Source organism: Rhinatrema bivittatum, chromosome 4 (genome assembly GCF_901001135.1).
Source record: "Rhinatrema bivittatum chromosome 4, aRhiBiv1.1, whole genome shotgun sequence".
NCBI classification, from domain to species: Eukaryota; Metazoa; Chordata; class Amphibia; order Gymnophiona; family Rhinatrematidae; genus Rhinatrema; species Rhinatrema bivittatum.
In genome coordinates, this window is record NC_042618.1 from 167,275,798 (window position 1) to 167,294,924 (window position 19,127).

A 19,127-nucleotide genomic window follows, 5' to 3' on the forward strand; every position below is an offset into this window, starting at 1 on the left:
TCTTCAGGAACATTTCGACCTTCCAATGCAACATTTTTACGCATACCTGCAAGTACATCATTATGCGAGGTCCCTGACCCTGCCAGATCCTCATAACTATGCTTGGGAACTTCTTTCGGATTTTTTGGACATGGACGACCCCATGCGCCACCGGATGTCCTTCTGGTACAAGTTACTAGTGAAGCATCAAACTCCTCCTAGTTGGGATGCTTTGGTAGCTAGCTGGAACAAAGAGCTAGGTACAAAATTGACCTAAGCATATTATAAAGGCTGTTTTGAGCATACACAGACCTTAGCTGTGCATATTCCCCTTCAAGAACTACAGTTTAGATTTCTGCATAGATCCTATATGGCCTCCGCACAGGCGGGTAACTACGGGAACCTGGGCAGCAGTTGCAGCCCCAAATGTGGGGACAAATGTAGCAAGCTTGGGCACCAAGTTTGGACCTGTCCATTCATTTACTCATTTTGGCAACAGGTTTATAAATACTTGCTTTGTTTAACTAACACTTCTTTTGCATTTACAGTGAACATTTTTCTTTGGGATGATACCAGAGGCATTACTTTTTCCAACAAGTATGTAAAATGGTGCTGTAGATTGCTGATATTGCTCGCCAAGAAATTTATTCTGCAAAAATGGATCTCCTCAGACCCGCCTACACTAACACAATTTTGCAACTTGATTCATTACATCTGTTTTAGATAAATATGTAGACAAAATTGAATGGTTTAAAAAAAAAAAGAGATAATGTCAAGTGTTGGGACATATACCTCCAGTCTCTTTCTCCATTGGCTCGAAGCCTGCTGCTCAATGATTTACCTACTGTGTAATGTGGTCTATTCCATACATCTGTGTTACCTCAGGATCACCAGTTGTGGGAAGGGGGGGGGGGGGGGTTCGAACTGCACGCCTTCTCAGTATAATGGTCCCTCAATTGATCAATGCCCGGATGGATGAAGAGTTCCCTCCGACGGGCAGTACCCGATATGGGTAAAATGTATACTGAATATGAAAGACCAGCTATCACTGTACATTGGGTTATTTTGTGTAAAGTACAACACTGTATAGCAAAAAATGAAAATGTTTATTCTTTGTTCTTGTTGATACTTGTGCAATTCAATAAAAAACATAATAAACAAAAAAAAAAGGATTGGATAAGTTCTTGGAGGAGAAGTCCATTACCTGCTATTAATTAAGTTGACTTAGAAAATAGCCACTGCTATTACTAGCAACAGTAGCGTGGAATAGACTTAGTTTTTGGGTACTTGCCAGGTTCTTATGGCCTGGATTGGCCACTGTTGGAAACAGGATGCTGGGCTTGATGGACCCTTGGTCTGACCCAGTATGGCATGTTCTTATGTTCTTATGAGGGTGCATTTCAGGGCATGCACGTGGGTTTGGCATGTTTCAAGATTTCCCTTTTTGCTGATCACATGCTGCTTTTTGTTAGTGACCCTAAGGTTAGTGTATCAGTAATTCAGGACCTTTTTTCTCATTTCCAAACCTATGCAGGGGAAAAATCAACTGTAAGGAATCGGAAGCGCTTGCTTTAGACCCTAGCATTCCAAGGATCTGGAAGGGTGTTTTTCCTTTCAAATGGGCAGAGGACAGATTGAAATACTTGGGAGTATGGATACCGAGAGACCTTACCCAATTATATAGTCTTAATATTCATGAGACTATAGAGACTTGGTGCAAATTGCCAGTTTCCTTTATGGGGAGATGTGCACTGTTGAAAATGATGATCCTCCCCAAGCTTCTTTTTAGACTATATATGGTTATCTAATGCAAATACTGCTTCCCTTAAATCTGTTTTTCCTCAACTTTATTTGGAAGGGCAGATGGACCCAAGTGGGATATAAGAAATTGATATTTGCTAAGGAGGAAGGGAGGGGCTGGCCTTTCCAGGCATACAAAGATATAATGTTGCATGCCAACTGAGTTTTATTTATGTATTTATTTATTTATTTATTTAAATTCTTTTAATATGCCGTTTTCTTGGGGAGTGGTATTGTGAAAAAAAAATATGCTTGAAGGTATGTTTAAAATTTTGCATCATGCTTTTTATGATGATATCAGGCGTTATCTTATGAAATTTGTTAACTTCCCCCTGTGTATTAAATGTAATGTAGAGAAGGGTTCAATGACACATAGAGATGAATTCTAAAGACCTGCGCATGTGCGCACATGTACGTGCATTTGCCAGCTCACACCCATGGACATGGAGATTTTATAACACACACGCATATATGGGTGTATACTTGCACCTGTTATAAAATCGGCTATAGGTGGCACATATGCATTCGACTTTATATTAATGTGCGCATATATTGGCAAATGCTGCCACGCTCACATAAGTGGGGGGACTTTAGTAGATATGCGCACCAATGCAATTACCTGTTTCCCCAGTTTGTTCCCAGCGCACCCCAGTAAAGGAGAGGACTTCCTAAAACCCCTAGCTAGCTTGCCTCCCTTTTACGTTATTAGCCCCAACCATTAAAATCCATCAACTAGCCTAGTTTTTGTTATTTTACAACTTACACACCATCCATAGCAGAAGTAAAGTTACATGGTAGGGGATTCCGGCACGCATTTATGTGCATAAATACTTACGCACACACTTCATAAAAACAGACTGAGCCTGTCCATGCCCCATTCCTTTTTTGAACTTTTTAATTTGTGCATGTACCAGGAGATAGTAGAGTTGCTTACCTGTAACAGATGTTCTCCTAGGACAGCAGGATGTTAGTCCTCAGAGATGGGTGACATCATCAGATGGAGCCCGGCACGGAAAACTTTTGTTAAAGTTTCTAGAACTTTGACTGGCACACTGAGCATGCCCAGCATGCCACTATCTGCACGTCCATGTCTCGTAACATCGAATTCACAAGCAAAAAAATAAAATAACAAAAGGAGAACCCAACTCCATGGGGTGGCGGGCAGGATTCCTAAGGACTAACATCCTGCTGTCCTAGGAGAACACCTGTTACAGGTAAGCAACTCTGATATCTCCTGCCATACGCACAAATTAAGAAGTTCAAAAAGGGGTGCGGCATGGGCAGACTGAGTCTGTTATATGAAGTGTGTGCGTAAGTGGCAGCAGGCAACCTAGGACCTTCAGGCACGTGTCTACGTCACGCCACATCTCCAGGACTCCCTGTCCTGGTGGGAGGATCTATCCAACGTGGAGCAGGGGTTCCCTTTTCAGGTTTCCCCGCCTCAGGTGGTGCTTACCACCGATGCCTCCCCCTGGGTTGCGGGGTGCATGTGGACGACCTCCATATGCAAGCTGGTGGATGGCTCAGCAATCTCTATGTCACATCAATTTCCTGGAGCTTCGAGTGATTCGCTATGTCCTTTGGGCATTTCGACACTGTTTGTCCCACAAGGTAGTCCTGATCCGGACAGACAATCAGGTAGCAATGCGGTATATCAACAAACAAGGAGGTGCTGGGTTGTTCCGCCTTGGTCAAGAGGCGGTACAGATTTGGTCCTGGGCTCTGTCACAGGGCATGCTCCTGTGAGCGATGTACCTAGCCAAAACAGAAAATGTGGTAGTGGACCGTCTGAGTCAAGCTTACCGGCCTCATGAGTGGTCACTGGATCCAGCAGTGGTGGCTCAGATCTTCCGCTGGGGGGGAAACTTCGGATGTGGATCTCTTGGCCACCCCCTACAACTGCAAGCTGAGCGTATTCTGCTTCGTGTTCAGAACAGACAGACTTCCAGCCTCGGAAGCCTTTGCCCGACATTGGGGCACGGGTCTCCTGTACACGTATCCTCCTCTTCCGCTGGTCATGAAGACTCCCTTGAAGCTCCAGCAGGACCGGGGGACCATGATTCTTGTCGCCCCTTACTGGCCCAGGCAAGTGAGGTTCCCGCTCTTTCGGGACCTGTCAGTCAGAGAACCCATCCATCTGGGGACTTCTCTCGATCTGATCACCATCGATCTGCGCCATCCAAACCTCTGAGCATTAGCCTTGATGGCCTGGATGTTGAGTGCCTAGTCCTGCAGCCCCTGGACCTCTCTGATGACATGTCTCATGTACTGGTAGCTTCCAGAAAGCCTTCCATCAGGAAGTCTTATCTACTGAAGTGGAGAAGGTTCTCTATTTGGTGCGAGGGTCATGGCTTGGATCCCTTCGCCTGCCCCACTCCAAAGTTGCTCGACTATCTGTGGCACCTCTCAGAGGCTGAGTTAAAAAACAACTCGGTCCAAATACATCTGAGTGCCATCAGTGCTTACTATCAGGGTGTGGGTGGTACACCCATCTCTGTGCAACTCATCATGGGGCGGTTTCTGCGGGGATTGCTTCAGCTGAAGCCTCCCCTTCAGCTTGCTGTTGTGTCCTGGGACCTCAACATAGTATTGGCGTGGCTAATACATGACCCTTTTGAGCCTTTGCGTCCTGCAATTTAAGTTCCTGAGCTGGAAGGTTCTCTTCCTGGTGGCAGTCACTTCGGCACGCAGGGTTAATGAGCTTCAGGCATTGATTACATATCTACCCTACACAAAATTCTTTCATGATAGGGTGCGTACGCAGGACTACCCTAAGTTCCTGCCTAAGGTGATGACTGATTTTCATCTTAATCAGTCCATCATTCTGCCCACCTTTTATCCGAGGTCCCATTCTTACCAGGGCAAACGGGCTCTGCACACTTTGGACTGCAAGAGCTTTCTATCTCGAACAACAACAGGCCACAGGCAGTCCTCGCAACTCTTTATATCCTTTGACAGGAACAGTCTGGACATTGCGGTGGGCAAGCAAACTCTGTCCAACTGACTGACGTATTGTATCTCCTTCTGCTCTAAGCAGGTGGGCCTTCAGCTTGGAGGCAGCGTAAAAGCTCACTCTGTGACAGCCAAGGCAACATCGGTGGCTCACTTGCAAGCAGTTCCCATTGCCGAAATCTGCAAGGCCGCAACGTGAAGGTCCCTACACACGTTCGCTGCCCACTACTGCTTCAACAGGGATGGTCGACATCACAGCAGTGTTGGCCAATCTGTCCATTGCTACCTCTTCCAGGCTTAAACCCACCTCTCCCTACCTAGGGCCCATTGTTTGGGTTCAGGCTGTCTCTCTATGTTACCAACAGCACCACAGTTATTTTTGTGCCTGTTGGCACCCGGTTCGGTGCCTGTTGGTCATGGTTGTGGCCGGGAGCAACCTGCAGCTTGGTATTCACCCATCTGTGTTGACTACCATCCTGCTTGTCCTAGGAGAAAGCAGAGTTGCTTACATGTAACAGGTGTTCTCCTAGGACAGCAGGATGTTAGTCCTCAGGGAACCCGCCCGCCACCCTGCGGAGTTGGGTTCTCCTGCATTTTATTTTATTTTTTCGCTCGTGAATTCTATGTTACGAGACAAAAGGGGGACCCCGCATGGATGCTTGGACAGTGGCATGCTCAGTGTGCCAGTCAAAGTTTTAGAAACTTTGACAAAAGTTTTCCATCCCGGGTTCCATCTGATGATATCACCCCTCTACCCTAGGCGAAACACATGTACACACATGGTTTTTAAATCCCTGCAGCGCGCACCGGGCCCAGTCATGCGCATGTGTCCCAGCTTAGGCATGCTTAATGTTTTTAAAATCTGCTAGACAGATTTTTGATGTGTAGTAAGGTGATGCCTTTTTGGAATCAGATGTTGCATGTGATATTTGATGTGATGGGGTACTGCTACTGCGGTATGGAAATATCCTTTTGCTGGGTGATATGGTTAATATACAAAAAATAAAGAAGGGTGTTACCCCTTCCCTTTCTCTTGCGCTGGTGAATGCGTGAAAATGTGTACTTCTCACAAGGGCTACTTTAAATCTATGGATGAATAGAATGGTTGACTGTATGATATTAGAAAGACTGGATATCAAAAATGCAAAATGGACAGTGATGGAGGGGTATGTGGAGGCATGGAAAACGTTTTTTCATCAGTTGCCTGACTTCCCGGACATCATCCGTGTCCAGAAAGGAACGCTCACCAAAGTAAAGGAGAGTAAGAAGCATGTGGAAGAAGGGAAGATGGAGGTTCTAAAAGCTGATGGGATTCAGGATTGCTGTAATATTATTTCATTTGCCACACTGGCAGAAATTAATCATTTCCACCAAATCCGAGTGAAAGACTTCAGTTCACAGATGCAACATTTCTTACAGCAACAGATTACTTTTTTCCAAAAAGTGACACACAAGTTGGAGGAGGCTCTTCACCAATATGATACTGTTTAGATTTTGTTTTGAACTCTCTTCTCAGTACAAAGATGAATAATGGTATAAATCTGCTAGGGAGTTAGCAAGCTGTTAGGGTTCTCCGTGAGGAGTTAGCAATCTGTTATATCTGTTAAGAAAGCTGGGTGTTAGATGGGAGGAGCAATCTGAATGAATGGCTCCTAAGAAGGAGGAGTCAGCTATCTTGTAGTGTCTCAGATTCTGTAATATATTCCGCTATGCTGGGAGTTAGCAATCTGTTATGAATCTGAGATAGTAGTGGTGAATCACTGGGGCGGTGGCAGATGACCCGAGACGGACCACCGGCTAGGCTTGAGTATGGAGACAGACACACATTAGTTCTTTTATTAAACAGGTTTTGGAAACCACCAGAGGTGGCAGTAGTGAGCTGATATGCCCGGCAGGGCTGTAGTCCCTCAGGCACTGGAACCGCGATCCAGGATGGCTGAGCTATTGAGAAACTGTAGAAAGTGAGTAGGCAGAGTAGACAAGGTTCATGAACAGAACTGGATGACAAAACTCACATAATACTCTCAAGGAAGCTCAGGAGCTGAAAAGGTTTAGGCCCTTGAGGAGCAAGTACCTGGTTCCAGGGAAAGTTCTGAGAGAGCGATGGTAACTCACAATTGTTTGTAGCAGCAATAGCTTCCAGGCAGTAGAGAATCTTCAGAGTGTCCAGGAACATGGGCCCTCGAGGAGCGAGTGCCGGTTCCTTTCTGTAATCTGAAAGTAAAGAAAAAGAGTGAGGCCCCCGAGGAGCAGGTACCTCTGGTAAGTCCGAGGAGGCAGAGTAGCTTGGAGGAAATGTAGCCGAATCCGTATCCGAATCCTCTACTTGCTAACTCAGTTAGTTAGTGAATTAGAGACCTTTAAATATTGGAAGCGGATGACGTCATCTCAGGGGGACGCCCCTGAGGTTCACACCCTTGCTGGTACTTCAATCAGAGCGCGCGCGCGCGCGTGCCCTAGGTCATCAGGCAACATGGCGGATCTGCAACGTAGAGCCGGTCCGGGAATGCCGGAGGGAGACGGCATGGAGACGCTGCGGCAGCCAGCAGAGGTGCATTTTTTTGATATGCTGTAATAATATTTTGGAGAATTATCACTTGTGTCTCTATGACAGACAATTTGGTGGAGATTTCATGTGTTTTTTGCTGCTGAATACATACTATTAAGAAGAAAAAAAAAGAACTTCCCTATCCAGTCTGACTGTGGGCGGGATGGAATACTGTTTCGGAGGCCTAATGACCCCTAGAACTGGCTCTTAAGCCAGTTGTCTAGATACGGATGCACCCTAATGCCTTGCATCTGTAGGGCTGTTTCTGACACTACCCTGACCTTGGTAAGGGTTCTGAGGGATGTCACTAAGCTAAAAGCCACACTTGAAACTAAGACTGTTCGCCTGATATCCAGGACCTTAGAAGGTTCTGATGGAATATCCGGATATGAATACGGGAGTAAGCGCCTACTAGATCCAAGGTCACAAGATGCTCTCCTAGCCGGGACCAAGGCCTCGACACTGGTAATTCTGAGGCCATTCCACTCTTGCTGCATTCGGGCGTAGTTCTGTTCCAAACTCTTCCCCTTCTTTTCCCCCTTTCAGAGTATTCTAATCAGTAAGGGCCCTATAACTCATGGCACTATACAAGGGGAGAACCATTGGTTGTTTCCTAATATCCTGAAGGGTGAGATCTCTTTCCATGAGGTCTGTGGCAATGTATTTGCTGTCCCTAGAGGATGGTCTCACGCTGGGCGAGATGGCAACAACTCCTCTTTCCAGAGTAGGCATAAACTGGTGGGACTGTCCTTATCTGATGACAACTTCCTCCAGGGCCCCTGGAGCAAATCTCTCCCAGATTATCTGCTACACTGCAGGTATAGGAGCTTGACCTTGGCTGCTGTCCCTAGAAGGTGACGGTTATCCCTTAGGCAAGCAGGGACACTAGGATGTATAGGTCCCTGTACAGTTAACTGATGTATTACGTATTGCCCTAATGAAATTTGGGACCCTGTCAGGGATCCTTACCGCCCTCCTAATGTTCCTCCAAGGCTGTCCCTTAGAATGCCTACAAAGGGAGGAGAGGATTTACTTCTTCAGAAGGATCTGGGCTATTCATCCATCCTGGCATAATCTCTGATTCTGCTGCCAATTGCTCTTTCCTTAACATGAAGGACTGAACTGGGGCTTTCCCCTAAGAGACCCTCGCTGAATTATACTCCCTAAACCAGAACGAAATAGCCTGCTAGCTGATTGTCTGCTTGGCTCTACAGTTAGGGCATTACCAGCGAGAGAAGCCTGCAGGGATTGAAAAGCCTGCTTGCCTCCCCTGACAGGGCATTACCATTCAAGAGGAGCCTGCAGAGCTGAAAAGCCTGCTTGCTCCAAACACACAGCACTACAATTTAAGAGGAGCCTGCAGGGATAGAAACATGCTCGGCTCTACAGTCGGAGAATTACCAACTATCTGAAACTATCACATGGAACACTGCAGGGCTGCTAATTATGTACTATTTCCTTAAGGGCTGCTAGGATTGCAGGACTACCCAGCGGGTGTGATCAGGTAGCCCAACTGAGGCCCTTCCCTATTAGATGGGTCCTCAATCTTGCCCTGCAGCTTGAGTTATTTAGGTTTGTTAATTACTGTTCTCCCTTTTTTTTTTTCTCAGGTTCCCAACTTTAAGTAAGTTCTGAAACACCAGGACTTGTAACAGAATTTATTGCAGTTAGCTCTGATTACCAGACCAGTGGCTTATGCAATTAAGCTACAAGCTCTGCTCATGAGCACTGTGCTAGTGCACCTAGGCAATAGGAGGCAATCATCTGAGGCACTCTTTAAGGCACTACTGGTCCCCGCCTCCTAAGGAAGTTTTAATTCTGCAGCAGCATAATACATTGAGAAGGATCTATAAGCTTTGAGATTGCTGAGCCTTCTAGCCTGGCTTACTCTGCTAAGTAAAATCAAACAATGTGCATGCATATTATCCAGTGTTTGTAAACTCATAGTGAGTCATGTTTAACCTTGCGGTAGTTCTTACAGGCCTTGCCCAGCCTGAACTTGGTAAATCTCCTCGATGTATCACATTATGCACATATATATATACATATGTAGCAAAGTCACAGCAGCATTAAAATCAGGGAAAAACAGTTTCCTTTTGCCTGTGTTAAATGAATAAGTTAGACTGCTGCCCTCTCTCTGTCATATGCATATTTCCTCAAAGAAAAATGGATCAGTCACTACTCACCACCTCCAGAGAGCCACTGCCTGCTGATAGCAGACCCGGCTTCTACTTACTTCTCTGCTCCATCACCTATGAGAGAGAGGAAGGAACAGAGGAGGAGGAGGAGAAGAGAGAGAGTCTTGGAACCTCCCTCCCTTTTTATTGTTTGGTTTGATTTTTTTTTTTTTTTTTGGAGTGGCTGCCAGGCTCCTGAGAATTCAGGAATCACTCTCTGATGGTATCACAGACCCCCAAAGGGTACTGTGACAATTGTCATTCTCTGGAAGTTCCACAGACCCCCAAAGATTATTGGGGCAAACTTCCAGGAGCTTGACCAGGGCAGAGCCTGGGACACAGCTCCCACTGGAAGAAGCAACCCCTTGGTGTAGTTGTCCCAGGAGCAACAAAGACTCAACCAGGCCAGGGCAAAACCCTGACTCTAGTAGCTGTGTCTTCTTTACATTTCTACATTTGCTGGAGACAGAGACTACTGGTAATGGACCAAGACCACGCTCTCTTTAAAGCCCAGCGTGAGGTCATGAAAGAGATGTGTTCTCTGTCTCTATCAAGTTGTGGAGAGACATCATAATGGACTAGCATAATGAACTGGTTGATAGTAGATGAAAAGGAAGCATATTTTGCAAACTAATAAATGCATGATTTATTGTACTTTATAAAAATAAAGTTGATTTATGTGTCTCAGAAATTTTTTTTTAGTGGGATAAAAAATTGCAGAGATCAATGCAGTTAAAGAAAGACAAAAGTAGGATCAGAATAGACATGAGATTTTGAGGATGGGGAGAAGATGGACAAGGAAAGGGGATCTTAGAAATGGAGGAGGAAGAGAAAAGAAGATGAAGAAAGAGAAGGAGATGAGATCTCCAGGATGAGTGAAGAAGAGGGAGAAGAGAAGATTTCAGGAATGGAGAAGGAAAGAGGTCAGTGGGGAAGATAAGAAAAGAAGAGGAGATCTCAGGGATAGAAGAGAAGGAGAGAAGATCTCTGGGATGAGGGAAGGAGAGGGAGGGAGCAGGAGGCAAAAAGGATCAGATCAGAGGTGGAGAAGGAAAGGAGGAATCTGAGAGTGGAGAGGGAATGCAGGCAGGAAAGATTGGATCTGGGACTGGGAGAAGAGGGAAAGGAAGGGAGGATTCCCTTTCTCACTTCCATGTCTCCCCCCTCACAAGCACACATGTTCCTAACCCCTCCCTCTTTCAAGGCCCTGCTCCAGTCCCCTTTCTCTCATATGCACACTACCTATCCGCTTTCCCTCTCTCATCCTCCTTCCTCCCAGCCGAGTCTCTTGATTTCCACCCCCCCCCCCCCCAGTACTGATTGTCACCCTTCCTGCTGCTGACAGGATGAATGATGATGCTTTGGACCCATATCCTCCTCCTCCTCTCTGCTGCTAAGGAATCTTCCAAGTACAACCACCCTTGGATCCAAGACTCCAGAAGTTTATGTCTTCATTCAAGCAGACATAAACCTGGCTCACGTACTGCAGGCTTCGACCCACAAGCAGGTACTCACATTCAGGTTCAGGGTTTCACAGATTACCACAGAGCAGGATTTCTGGTTTATGACAACGGATCTCCTCTGGGTCCTTGCATTGGGCTCTCCAGTCCTCAAACTGCAAAGAACACTGAAATATTCCCAGAAATCTCTTTTACCTTGTTTCTGGTCGGTCCTCTTGCTTCAGGGATGGGGGTTGCCTATCTGAGGCCCAGGCGGCATGTAAACCCTTTCGCAGTTGCTTTTTTTTTTTTTTTTCAATAATCTCAAGCCACGAGAAAGGTTCTAGCCCCTTTCCACCAGCAGCCTGTTCGTTCAAAGCTAGCTTAAACCTTTTCACCTTGGCAGCCAGTCCCCACCCCCTGAGTCAGGCCCTAGGCAGCAAAGGACAACAATACCCAAGGTTGCTCTCCTCCTGCTGGCCCAACTAGAGTGGAAAGGGATGAGAATTGTATACATTAGGACGCATGCCCCTCTAGTCAGTGTCTCCTGCAATTCTGCGGGAACAGCATAATTGTGTGGCAAGAGCTGAATTTTGTGGCATGTCTGGCAATGCCAGACACATTGTGATTTTCACATTGTGATTTTCACATTGTGACATTGCAGGAGACTGGAGACCTTGCAGGCAGGGATGACCCACAGGTGCCTACAAAGGACTCGCTTTTCTGCTGCTTAGTTGTTTATCCCTAGCTGGAGAAGGCTCTTCTTTCCAGTATCTACTCTCTTTGCTGTAACCTCACAGAAAATAATATTTTGCCCCTTTTCAAAAGAGAAGAGTGAAGCCCCCAAATCAATCAGTCTATGCCAGGGTTGACCAACTCCGGCCCTCGAGAGCCACAAACAGGCCTGGTCTTCAGGGCTATCCACAATGAATATGCATAAGACAGGTTTGCATACAATGGAGGCAGCGCATGCAAATCTGTCTCATGCATGCTCATTTTGGATAGCCTGAAAACCAGGCCTGTTTGTGGCTCTCGAGGGCCGGAGTTGGCCATGCCTGGTGTATGGGTGATGGATATCATTTGGTCGACCACAAAATAAAGTGTAAAAGTTGCAGTTGGTCAGTGAGCAGGGAAGAGCATCCGCATCCCCTAGCACGATCATTAAAGGACAGGAGTTCTTGGAACAAATTCTTTCCTGAGCCATCCTTTGGCTTTTTCTACAGTACAATTGTGGCATGTGGATCAGGGGTTCCCAAACCTGACCTGGTGACCCTCAGCCTGTCAGATTTTCACGATATCCACAATCGAAATGCATGAGATAAAAGTTGCACATACTAGGTCTCCAATGTACATCAATTTATCTCATGCATTCTCAGTGCGGATATCCCGAAAACCCGACCGTGACCAAGACAGGTTTGGGCAGTTGTATCGTAGACAGACAAGGGGCTTTCTAGATGCTCTTCAAACACTTTCTTCTGCGGGATTCCTAGAATATCCGAAGCAGAAACTGGACAAGTTTACACAACCTACAACTGCAAATAGAAATGTTCCAATTACCAGAAGAGATATATCGGCTCCCTTAGAAACAGCGTTAACATTGCATTACCACTAGAACAAAATTCTACAGCTAGAGATGGGCTAGCGGCGACCGCACAGGCAATTTCTAATGAGCAAGAGACTCAAATGGGCAGCATGGGACTGGGGTAAGAAAAATGCGCCCAGGCGTGTGATTTCACACTGCAACAAAAGTCCACGGGAATTTTTTACCCTCTGGCATTGCAGCAGTTTTCAATGGGAAGATGTCTGCACGGCTTCACATGCAGCTGTGAGAGGGCTTTTTCCATGGAAAAGTAACACACGTAGAGTTGAAAATGCCATCAATTCCCATCGTTCTCCTCCTCCCAGTAACGCCTCTTCTAAGGCGGCTGATGGCATGCGTGCTGTGGAACCAAGTGCTGACTAGCTACATCAGGATTTCAGACAATCAACATGAGCAAACCACTCTGAAAATTCTCCTGCCCAACCTCATCGGCCTCATTTACTGTAACCTGAGGCACCGTCCCATTTGGATCCAGATCCCAGTGTCGGACTGCAGCCAGGCAATCCGAATTCATAGTAACATAGCAAATGATGGCAGATAAAACCTTCCTACTGTATATTTTTGCTTCGGACAAACACTGGGCAGTTAGTTCTAAGAGGGTGGCATTCAGGAAGGCTTTAGTGCCTCAGGCCCTTAGTGGTTACAGCTCCTGACTGAATCCTGGAACCTGAGCCCAGCATCACCACTGATGCTCTGTTTGCACTGTGATCACAACTGTTTTCTCCATCAACTTGACATTAAAATATATGATAGCAAAGTGTTTCCATTTCTACTGCAGAGAAATCAACAGAAAAAAAAAAAGACAGCAAAAGTGCAAGAATAGCTCCCTCTCCCACACCTTACAGCTGTTCTTCCTCTTTCTACTCGTCCTGGAAACTGATACAAAAGGACGCAGGGAGGATTTAAAGGGAAGAAGCACATTCCCCTATTGATGGAATGCAGAGTTTTCACCGCTGATCTGATCACATTTTTATACCTCTGGGCCCACTTCCACTGATAATGTAGAAACGGTGCAACAGGCTGCGCTCAAGAGCAGCCAAACGCAAGAAATAAGCAACAATGCCTCCAAAGGCACCGGTTTTAACCTGCTTCAGACGTTATTCAGTGGCCTTGAAGAGCCTCGAGGCTGCACATGAGGCCAAGGATGGAGAAAAGGCTGGAGAATATTAATAATACCACGTAGCCAATCAGTCCCTGAAACTCTCCAGAGAGTCCAGAGTCTTCAGGAACCTATCACTTGACAAAGGAATGAGGACGAGACACCCTCCCCCCCTCCATCCGCAGACCGAGCTATGCAACAGGAATTTTACCTTCCCATGGTCATTCCTTAAGTGGCTGTATTACAGTTCCTCCAAACCAGTGAACGTATGCTGGATTTCACTTGGACTCGTTTAGCTGGGTCACACTATGTCTGAACCAAATCAGATAGCAGAGTATGAGATGTAGTGTGTCCCTCCTATAACTCCTTCACAGCACATGCACACACTGGTATTATGCCATTGCATATGTGCACAGTCTCACTGGCAGAGGTACTACACCAACTGTTCTCTCACCAACATGTGTATATTTTGGAAGCACTCATACTGTTTCCACACACACACACCTCTGAGCCAGTGTTTCCCCAACCTTGTCCTGGAGGCACACCTAACTAATCTGGAGTCTCCATTATATGCAAATCTATCTCAGCCATATTCACTGTGGTTGTCCTGAAAACCAGACTTGCTTAGGCGTGCCTTCAATAGAGGGTTGGGACATACTGTAGTAGTGACCGTTTTTTCGTTCCAGACTCCCCGCTAGTAGATTTCATCCTGAAATAATTCACCACACCCAAGAAAGGTCTTCCATACTTCAGTATTTAATCAAGAAGCAGCTATAGTTGGTTTGAAGGTAGGTCAATGGAATTTGGAGTTAACTCTTGGACTATGCTCAAACACTGAAGGGTGAGGAGAGTGGAAGAGAAACGGATGGTTATTTATATCTTTTTTTTCACTTTAAGGCACACTGTGGCTGTCGGTTTTTCCTTTGTAGAAAATCTGTAGATCATGTCATTTTCCAAAACGGAGGCGATAACATTGCCACACATTTTAACTGCTTGGGTGGGAGACGCAAGTGAGCACATCCTGTAGTGGTTACAGCGCGCTGGACTACGATTCAGAAGTCCTGGGCAGGGCTCTGTTTGACCTTGAATGAGTCACTTTCTCTCCAGGTGACCCAGCCATAAAATAAATACATAAATGAAACAAAACAAAACAAAGCAAGATGTTTGCTTTGATCTGACTTTCCTGGACCATATTTTGCAATTGTCTTGGAGCTCCTGAGGTGTGTCTGTTAATGGCCTATTACAGAAGAAAGCCGCACATTTCTAAAGGGGCCACCCACAACACATTCCTTTCCTAGGCCCTACTGCATTCCCTGAAGGATGGCACAAATTAATTTTCTCTCATTTTCTCTGCATCTTTTTACAGGGATGGCATGTCAGTTCAATAGTAATTAGAGCAAACTGCAGTCTTTAAGCAGCCAGTGTTCACATTAGCACAGAGACATGAGAGATCGGCTAGGAAAATAAATGAAAGATGTGGGGGGGCAGGAATTTACAAGAGCTCTGAAGAGTTTTTAAGTCCTCCGAGATCAGGCTGCAATGTCCCCGGTGCCATCGGGGGTACGGCCCCAAGGATCAGCGGACCACAGTCGCGCTGCACCCCTCTGTAAAGAAAACACAGGGGGCAGGGCTTCCTCTTTGTAACAGACTGTCCCCCAGAGTCAGTCTTGTAGGAAATGTACTCCAGAAGACCTAGAGCTGCAAGAAACAGCTTGGTTATTCTAAAGAGAGGTGCCCAGAGACTCTCCCCACCCGCTCTTCATAGGCCCCACTCCCTCACTGCAAATGTGCTCAGCTTTCAGCTGAGTCAGCTGGTGTTTCGCTGGGCACTTGCATTAGGGTTGCCAACTTTTCCATGGAGCGGGGGGGGGACACACTTGGGGGGGGGGGGAGAACACTTGTAACCGGACACTGTACAACGGGCTGCAAAACCAGGCTCTCCAGTAGAAAAACGGGCAGTTGGTCTCCCCAATCTGCATGTGGCATTTCACGCAGGAAGCTCCTCAGAGCGCTGGATGCAAGTGCGCACACGCGATTTCCTTCTGGGTCCATACAACTGCATAACCTATGACCCTGCTATCTCACTTTCTCTCCTTGTGGCCAAGACCACCCTATCATGCACCTAACCAAGAATTCAGCGCCTCACTCCGGACACTGACCCCCCCTGCGGTTAGAGGCAACAAGGGCAATCGCCACTTACTTTCAATATAATCCAGTCCCACAAACGGACCCCTCTTCACTGCCACCACACCGACCTTTAAAATTTGACTTAAAACTTATACATACAATTTGACTGAGTCTGTGAGCCCATTCTGTCTATATTCTCTCTCCCCAAATCAGATGATCCAAATCCCACACAGACAGTCACAAGCTTGTGATGAGTAGTGAGTCCCTCCCTCCCCTCTCATAGACAAGGAAGAACAATATTCTCTGAACAAAATCCGCTCATTCTCCATCCAGAAGACAAAGGCAGAAGGACTTTATGTTCCCCCTTTTTCTCCACTACCCAAACAGTGCCCCACAACAAGCTCCTGATCTTGACAACTTCCAGAGAGGGGGACATGCACTACTCTGAACCTGGTCCATATGCAGTGCTGGGCTGATTCATTAGATCCCCAACGGGCCGATCAAACAGAACCAAACTAAATCCCATTGCACCCTCTGTCAATTCACTATTGCTATGCTGAGAAGTTGTGCATGTTTTGCTGAGATGCTGCGTATGTTGTGCATTTTTAAGTTAAGTCCTATTTGATCTATTTCAAGCTTAGTCTTGCTAACCACCTTCTCCATCAGATTACAACTGGATTTACTGTCCACCTTCTCCTTCAGATTAGAAGTGTTTAACTGCTATAGCTATGGGGTCTTTGACTGCATGTTACCACTGACTGACCTTGGTCAAACTCTTTAGTTCGGCTTTATTGTCCATCACGAGCACAGAGATTTCAGCAGCAGGGCTTCTTGACATCTTATCTGTCAGACATGCAAGGTTAACTGAAACAAGAGACTGTGCATTCTCGGTGGCAGCACCAACATTTTGGAATTCTCTTCCCCAAGCATTGAGGCAAACTGATCGTATTCAATCTTTTAGGTCCATTTTAAAAACATTCTTATTTAAGCAAGCTTATTTTTAATACCACCAACTTTTAAGATCTGTATTAAGCTGCTGTGTTCATTTGATGTAGGTTATCTTTTTATTTTATTTTTATTGTTTTATTTATGTTTGTCTTTTAACATTTTATCTAGTTGATTATTTTTAGGGTGATGTATTGTATTATTTTCTATATGATTTTATGTATGTTATTACTGTAGATCACTTAGTCTTTGGTGTGTAAGCAATGCATAAATCTTAATAAAGTTAATATGTTGTACCCCGCTTTGGGTGAATTTCTTATTCAAAAAGGCGGGTAATAAATCCAAACAAATTAAAATAATAAAGACCGTAGCAGCATGTTCAGGACTAATATACAGTGCCAGGCAGTAGTTTATAGCAGTTAGTTTCATTCCAGTGCATGCAGGGAAGCAGGTTTCAGACTGTTTTCCAGGACGGAGGTAGTTATGGGTCTGACATAAAAGCCAGGTTTTCAATTGCTTTCTTAAGTGGGAGTCGTCATGCATGTAGCGGAGCTCTTTAGGGAAAGACTTCCATAGGGCAGGTGCTGCTCCCGAGAAAGTTCATTGACAAATATCTGCATAAATTAGATTTAACCAGCTATTAAATGTTTGATATGGGTGCCCATCACAATTTGATCTCTTGTATTAGATAAATCAGAGACGAGGCTGATTAACTGGTAAAGTAGAAAGCAGACATTCATACGAGTTACTTGCATGAATAATCTATACATACAGATGGGCCCTAGGCAGGTAAATGAAAATAAAATCTGGACTGCAAAGAAAAAACAAAACCATAAGTTAGCAAAGTAATATGCAGGCCATCTGGTTACACTGGTCAGTTCCGGGGGTCACCCAACAAGGTCACTGGAGAAGTCAAGATTTTCTGTCTTCCCCCAGCAGTCTCTGAGTGTTTCTGAAGTATATTTATTATACACTGAAACATCATCTTTCTACTTGTACAAGATCAGAAGGCCTGGCTGCTTCCTTCTTAAAGATGTCACAGCAGACAGTCAAACTCCATCACATTTCTCAGCCTGACACTTTGCTAAATGCCAAAGATCCCCCGAGGCACCTCCTATCCTCGCAAGCCATGGGGCTATCCTGTAGCAGCTACTTCCTCCTCCCTTTCCCCAACACAAGCACAGGGTGCCTTCAGCCTCCTTCCTCGTCTTTTCACCCTTAAACCAAGGGGACAGGAGACGAGTTGAGGGTCACGGCAGGCACCAGAGGATCCAGAGACCCAGCCTGACACTCTGTCCCTGCTCCTCCTGCACTCATGAAACTACTGCTCTTCCTCTATTCAGCTCACACCGCAGAACAGAGAGCAAATAAACAAAGAGACAAAAATCCAGCATTACGGGAAAAAAAAATAATAGGACAGGTATTAACTCCTCTCTCTTGTTATAGCACGGGTTAACGGAAAAATTCACTCTGACTAGCTACTGGGGTCCAGGGTAAAAGGGCCACACTGAAGTCGCGAGCAGCCAAAGCTCAAACTGAGGCCCGAAGGTAAACGAAGCGAATTGTGAACAGACTCCGGAGAGCCGCCACAACAATTTCTGACCAACACAGCACAGACATCAGTCCTCTCCAGGCCTTTCTTGGCCTCTTCTCCTCCTTTAAATATTTTATCTACTTTTTCTCCCTCTCTTCAAATCAAGTAGAAGGAAGTTCAGCGAACTGGAAGCTACAGATTGGATTGCATGTCTGGATAGAACTAATTTACTGCTTGGTGGTCAGAGGGAATTTAATTAGTTCTTCTCCTGACAGAATCTGCCCACCACTGCTAAAATATTTCACTCTGAATTAGCTCAAAATGGAACTAACAGGGTAATATTAGTGTTGCACACAGTTATTCCTCCCCCTCCTCTGTATCTGCTGAAATTAATCCCGCACCATGACAAGAGCAAATCCAACAGGTTGAAGAGTCGGGAAGGAGGACGCACACAGAAGACCAGAGCTCCGGGAATGCAGCCTTCTTCTGAGGTAATGCAGGGAAAGGCAGAAGGGGCATCAGCATGCTGGAATAAATCCCTTTCTGACCACAGCCCAAATCCCTCATCAGAATCTGCCCAGAAAGGGGCCAATTTTCAAAGGGGTATTTTTTTTGGGGGGGGGGGGGCTTCTAACTTTTAGAGTAAGGCTCCTGAATTGGCCCTTTTGAAAATTTACTAGGGCTGGGTTCCCTAAATTTAGGACCCTAAAATGTGAGGCGGCTACGGGGATGAAGCCGGGGCACAGAGACAAAGTCGGGAACTTGGCACCCATTTTCAGCACTAGGCACCTAACTTAGGGCCCCTAAATCTAGGCAAATGGATAGCAAGTGTACATTTAGGGACCGAAGTTTGAGGCCCCTAAAATTTATGTGAATTTTCAACTGAAAACTCAGGCTCCTAAGCTTAGCTGAAAACAAGCACCTCAC

General features: G+C 45.8%; 1 protein-coding gene across 1 annotated transcript in view; it reads right to left on the minus strand.

The window, feature by feature from the left end:
* RBFOX3 (RNA binding fox-1 homolog 3) overlaps window positions 1-19,127 on the minus strand; it is a 559,590-nt gene that overhangs the window by 483,717 nt on the left and 56,746 nt on the right. The window lies entirely within an intron of this gene.